The sequence below is a fragment of the Sarcophilus harrisii genome, chromosome 5, assembly GCF_902635505.1.
Source record: "Sarcophilus harrisii chromosome 5, mSarHar1.11, whole genome shotgun sequence".
Classification (NCBI taxonomy): domain Eukaryota; kingdom Metazoa; phylum Chordata; class Mammalia; order Dasyuromorphia; family Dasyuridae; genus Sarcophilus; species Sarcophilus harrisii.
In genome coordinates this window covers 220,505,005-220,511,828 of record NC_045430.1, presented here as the reverse complement: position 1 = coordinate 220,511,828, position 6,824 = coordinate 220,505,005, and positions in this window count along the sequence as shown.

Sequence of the window (6,824 nt, the reverse complement as noted above, 5' to 3'; positions counted from 1 at the left end):
AGCAGAGTGATAACAGAGTAAAGGTAAAAGGCTGGAGCAGAATCTATTATGCTTCGAGTGAAGTCAAAAAAATAGGAGTAGCCATTCTGATCTCAGATCAAGCAAAAGCCAAAATTAAAAGAGATAAGGAAACTCTATCTTGCTAAAGGGTTCCATCGATAATGAAGCAATAGCAATACTAAATACATATGCACCAAGTGGCACAGCATGGAAATTTCTAAAGGAAAAGTTGTGAATTGCAAGGAAGAACAAAACTATAATAATGGGAAATCTCAACCTTGTACTCTCAGAACTAGATAAGTCAAACCACAAAATAAATAAGAGGTAAATAGAATACTAGAAAAATTAGGTATGAGGGATCTTAGGAGAGAATTGAATGGAGACAGAAGTACACATTCTTATTGGCAGTTCATGGAACCTAGACAAAAACTGACCATATATTAGGACATGAAGACCTAATATTCAAATGCAGAAAGGAGAAATAGTAAATGCATTTTTTTTCTCAGATCATGATGCAATAAAAATTACATTCAACAAAGGGTCAGGGGAAAATAGGCCAAAAATAATTCATTAAAAACTAAATCTCATCCTAAAGAATGAATGGGTGAAACAGCAAATCAAAGACATCATTTCATCCAAGAAAATGACAATAGTCAGACACCATGCCAAAATTTGTGGGATGCACCCAAAAAGGTAATAAAGGGAAATCGTATATTTCTAAAGACTTGCTTGCATAAATGACTAGCAGCATGATTTTAGAAAGGCCTGGAGAGACTTACATGAACTGATGCTGAGTGAAATGAGCAGGACCAGGAGTTCATTATATAGTTCAAGAACCATACTGTATGATGATCAATTCTGATTGACGTGGTTCTCTTCAACAATGAGATGAACCCAATCAATTCGATTTTTTCAATCACGAAGAGAACCAGCAACACCCAATGAAAGAACTTCAGAAAATGAGTATGAACAAACAGCATTTCTACTCCCTCTGTTTTTGTCCACTTGCATTTTTTATTTACTTCTCAGGGTAATTTTACCTTATTTCTAAGTCTGATTTTTCTTGTGCAGCAAAATAACTGTGTATACATGTATACATAGATTGTATTTAACACATACATTCACATATTTAACATGTATTGGTCTACCTGCCATCTAGGGGAGGGAGTGGGGGAAAGAGGGGAAAAGTTGGAATAAAAGGTTTTGCAAAGGCCAATGCTGAAAAAATTGCCCATGCATATTTCTTTTTAATAAAAGATTTAATAAAAAAAGAAGCCTATTAGCATCCTTGACATCAATAACCAAATTAATAAAAACCATATGGTTATCTTAATAAAAAAAAGCACTTGATAAAAATCCAATAGAAACTGGGACATTAGTGGATGCTCATCATTTATTAATGCCTTAAAATTTATGGTAGATGAAGGCTATGAAATACTATTCTGTAAGAAATGAGCAGCATTCCTATTAAAAACACTAGAGAGTACAGGAATAAGTGGATTCTTCCTTAAAATAGTCAATAGCATCTATCTAAAACCATCAGTAACCATCATATGAAATAGGGATAAAGTGGAACCCATTCCCAATAACATGAGGGGTCAAAGAAGTTTGCCCACTATGCCCATTACTATTCAATATTGTATTAGAAATGCTAGCTTTGACCATAAGAGATGAAAAAGAGATTAAAGGAATTAGAGTAGGCAATGAGAAACCAAATTTTCACTTTTTGCAGATGATATGATGGATCTACTTAGAGAACCCTAGAGAATCTACTAAAATCTATCAGTAATAATCCATAATTTTTAGCAAACTTGCAGGATACATACTAAATCGACATAAGTCATCAGTATTTTTATTCATCATTAACAAAATCAAAGAGCAAGAGAGAAAAAGAGAAATTCCATTTAAAAGAATTGTCAATAGGATAAAATATTTAGGAATCTCCCTGCCAACGGAACGTCAGGAAGTATATGAGCAAAACTACAAAACACTTGGGAAAATATCAATACATACTAAATCGCCATAAGTCATCAGTATCTTTATTCATCATTAACAAGAGAGAAAAAGAGAAATTCCATTTAAAAGAATTGTCAATAGGATAAAATATTTACAAATCTTCCTGCCAAGGGAAAGTCAGGAAGTATATGAGCAAAACTACAAAACTCTTTCCTCAGAAATAAAGGGTGGAATTAATGGAATCTGACAAATAAAGGCTGATCTAAACACTTGGAAAAATATCAAGCATTCTTCGATAGGTCAAGCTAATATAATAAAAATGAAAATACTACCTAAACGAATCTATTTACTTAGTGCTATACCAATCAAACTTCCAAGAAACTATTTTACACACCTAGAAAAATTAACCACAAAATTCATCTGGAAGAACAAATGGTCAAGCATTTCAAGGGAACTAATGCAAAAAAATCAAATGAAGGTGGCCTAGCTGTACTAGATCTGAAACTATCTTAATAAGCAATGGTCATCTGAACCATTTGGTACTGGCTAAGAAACAGACTAGTTGATCAGTGCAATAAGTTAGGTTCACAGAACAAAACAGTCAATAGCTACAGCAATCTAGTCTTTGAAAAACCCAAAGACCCCAGCAATTGGGATAAGAATTCACTATTTGACAAAAACTTCTGGGAAAATTAGAGTATGGCAGAAACTAGACATTGACCCACACTTAACACCGCATAAGGTATAAAAAAAGACAAATATCTGTCCTGGACTAGAACCAGAGAAAGAAAAGAATTGAAAACTGAATCAAAAAAGTTTTGAAAAGAAGCATATCAAATTCCTCTTATCAATGCAATCCAAATGCAAATATATTTTTTCCTTATTAATGCACAGTCAGTCAAAGAAAAGAATTTTAAAAGTTGAATACTGAGAGATATTTATAATCTTTGGTAAAGATACACTCAAAGTGGAAGATGAGAAAACTATTTAGTGTAATCCAATTAAGGCAGAATGACTCTGGTTCAGTAAATTATGGAACAAATAAGCTTCCTCTTTCTGCACATAGCCAATCACAGTGAGTAGAAGAACATAACTGATATAACAGAAAAATTGTTCCATGTGATGTCATCCCTAACTGACAAACTGCTACTAGGATAAAAGGCCAGGAAACTCAAGAACTGTGCTCAGTGGGGAGGGGAGGGAGAGACAAAGAGAGAGAGAGAGAGAGAGAGAGAGAGAGAGAGAGAGAGAGAGAGAGGTAGAAGGAGAAGGAGAGAAGGGAAAGGACAGGAGGGAAGGATATGGACAAGGGAATGGGATAAGCAAGGGGGAGGGTTTGAGGGGAGGGGATTGTGGGAGAAAAGGGATAGGAGATGGCTAGTAGAAGAGGTAGGGGGGAAGGGAGAGGAGTAGTAGATATAGAGATATAGGGATAGAGAATTTAGATAGAGATAGATATAGAGAAGCTAGAGATAGATATAGAGCAGATAGAGATAGAGATAGAAAAGATAGAGATAGAGAAGATATGGTTATTAGAGCATAGATAGAGATAGCTATAGAAAAGAGAGAGTCAGACATAGAGAATATAGAGATTGATATAGACATAGAGAAGACAGAGATAGATACAGAGAGATATAGTGGATAGAGCTACATAGAGAAGATAAAGATAGATATAGATAAAGAGAATATAGAGATATAAAAATAGTTAGAGAAGACAGATGGAGATATAGAGAAGTTAGAGATAGATTTAGAGAAAGATAGAGAATTTACAGAGAGACTACTGTTATAGAGATAGATAGAAATAGAAAAAATATAGAGAAAAACAGAAGTAGATGAGAGAGTGTGAAAGAGTGTGTGATAGAGACAGAGAGGGCAAGGAAGAAAAGGCAGAGAGAGGGAGAGACAGAGAGGGAAAGAGACAGACTGTGTGTGAGAGTATGTGTTTGTGTGTGTTCATTCCACAACCTGGTATTTCATCAGATAAGGGGTTGCCTTGTTTTCTCGTCTTCCAGAATCTCTTACAGGTAAGAGGCTCCATGATACAGACTCTTAAGGGGATGGGGAAAGCTGAATATGTGTAGGAAAAGGAATGAGGAAATTGTATTTTGGGGGGAGGTATGTAATTTTGTGGGATGTTCTAGAGATCAATGGGAGAGTCCTTCTCTTGTGCCAGCAATAGGCAATGGACAAGTTGTTTGTTCCTCTGTCCTCAATGTCCTCAATACAAGTGAATAAGAGAGAAGCCTCTTCTGTAGACTCTGAACAGATAATACAAATTATCTCAGACTCACCTACAAAGAAAATGACATTTTGTTGTTGTCCTGAAGAGGCTCCTGTGTTCTTGAATATAAGCAAAACATAGACCTGGGAGTCAGGATGACTTGAGTTTCAAATTCAGTCTCAGAGGGAGTTGAGATTCCATGAGGCAAACCATTTCCCCTGTTTGCCTCCATTTCCTCATAGAGTGGATAGAAGGATCAAATAAGTTTGTATATTGGGAAAGGCATTTGAGGACATTGCAAAGGACAGAAGAGAGGTGTTTCCTCTCATTCTCTCTGCCCATGATGTGACCCTGAGACTGTCTCCAGGTCCTTATTGCTTATACCATTCAAACAATTCCATCCATTGGGAGATCAAACTGAACCATTAAAGACTTCTGGATCCCCTTAACATTAGAGGAGATGGGGCTCAGCAGCATCAAAGTTCTTAACGGCTTTCTAAAAATTTACCTTCTGACAACTCCTAGAGCCTATTCCCCCTTTCTCCAAACAATATTTTACATTCATAAAAAAAAATTCTTTGAACTCTCACAATGTATATGTTCCGTTTTTGGGTTTTTTTTGTGATTGAAGGGGAGGTGGGGGTGGACAAGGTTGTTCATTGTACCTGTAGATATCCAATGTAGGTGTGGAAAATCCCTTTGTTTTGTACTTGGGTAGCCAATCTGTCATTTCTTCCTAGAGAGCTGGTGTGCTTCAAGCCACTGAAAAGATTAAGAAAGGTTTGTCCAGTTAGAAGTGTAAGTTAGGACTTCAAGCCTCTATTTCTGACCCTTCTGGCCCACACTATAGTTGGTGCTTTGCCCTTCTTCAAGGAAAACAGAAGCAGAGATGCGAGCCCATGGACTGTGAGCCTGACAAGTCCATAAGATGTTGTGAAATCAAAGAAAATTGGAATTATTCTCAGAAATTTTGTGCTGTGAAGTCTAACACAAAGTACCCCTCACAGGAAACTAATGAACTTGATAGATTTTTTTTATACTGACACTTTGCCTACAAGGTTCCATTATCTTTTTCTTCTATTGACATACAAAGCAAATTGTCATTTGTTGTCTTTGGATGACTTTTAATGATGAGAAAAGAGCAAAGAAGGGATGAAGAAAGGAGCAAACAGGGAAACCTTTAGAAATGGATTAAATTGGATCAAATGTATAAAAAAGGATTTTATCAATTGTGTCGAGGCTGGCTCTACTATAAAAACCAAATAGACGATGAAAAAGGCAATAGCTAGGTTGTCCCCAATGAACTATTAGGGCCTTCTTGGGCTGCTTGCTGCTCCTATAGCTGGGAAGATGGGGTATTGGAACCAAACCTTAGTATTAATTTGTTAACCTTCTTTTCCCTCAGGAAGTACTTGGATGACACCATGGGGAAGAGAAATTGGGTATCTACCCACGGTGAGAATCAATCAACAAACAAGTAGTAATCCTTGTTCTTATGTCAGTCACTATATTAAATGAGGAAGATACCCCCAATAATAAATCTAAGGTGGAGAACCAAAAGTATATAAACCAAAATATGCCAGAGAAATACATATTAAATGTAGATTAGAGAAAATGTCAGAAGGCATAATCCTAAAGGAACAACGAGGCTATCAGAAGAGTACAGGAGAGAGGTGGACAGGGTGAAATGATTGTTATGGAGTGATGAAAAGAAAACCTGTAGGGAAAACAATGATGAATAAGGAATGAAAAAGTGCCATGGATGGTATTTGATCTAAGCAAAGGGAAGAGTTGTGGATGACTGAGCCCGCAAACCTGGGTGATAGAAAAAAGAATTTCAGAAAAGGGGAGAGGGTATGGGACTAAGAACAGATTCTGTTTTGGACCATTTGAGGTTTCGGTTCAGTTGGCTTCTGGGTCAAAATGTCCAACACATTCTGTGGGAATTAGGGTAGAGAGTTCAAGAGAGAGACTGAGGCAGCTTCAATACAGCTGAGAGTGGTGTTTTTATTGTGACATAGGAGGATGACTCTTTAAACTGTTTTTGACATTATCAGTCTTCTGATAGTTAAAAGCAACATATATAGCCAGAGGATAAGGGGTGTGAGTGGAATATGAAAGAATTGTATCTTTTTTTTTTAATGATAGAAATGAGTGAGACAGGGAGTTATAAGGAAAAGGGAAAAAGAGAAGTAGAATGATGCAAATCATCTGCCATAAGAAAAAGAGGGAAGAAAAAGGATTTCCAGTGGAGGGGAATAGGGAGACAAGAAGTTGGTTGAATGAATCTTACTCTCATTGGTTTAAATCGGAGATACTATAAAAACTGAATACGGATATTGAACTCTATCTCAGCCTTCAGGAAAACAGGAGGGGAATGGAATAGAAGAAGTGGGAATCATAAAGGAATATCTCATTTTGGGGAAGTAAGTGATAAGTAATGAAAGACTGTTGAGGAGAGACAGACTAAAAACAAGAGAACATATGGGGGGGAAATACAATTAGCAATAGTAAATGTAAAAACAATTTTCGAAGCAAGTTTCTCTGATGGGATATCATTGTTCTGTGGGAAATGATGAGCAGCATGTGCTCACAGGAGAAAATAACCGGTAAAGTCCTCCACGAATAGAGTGAAATATGCTATATC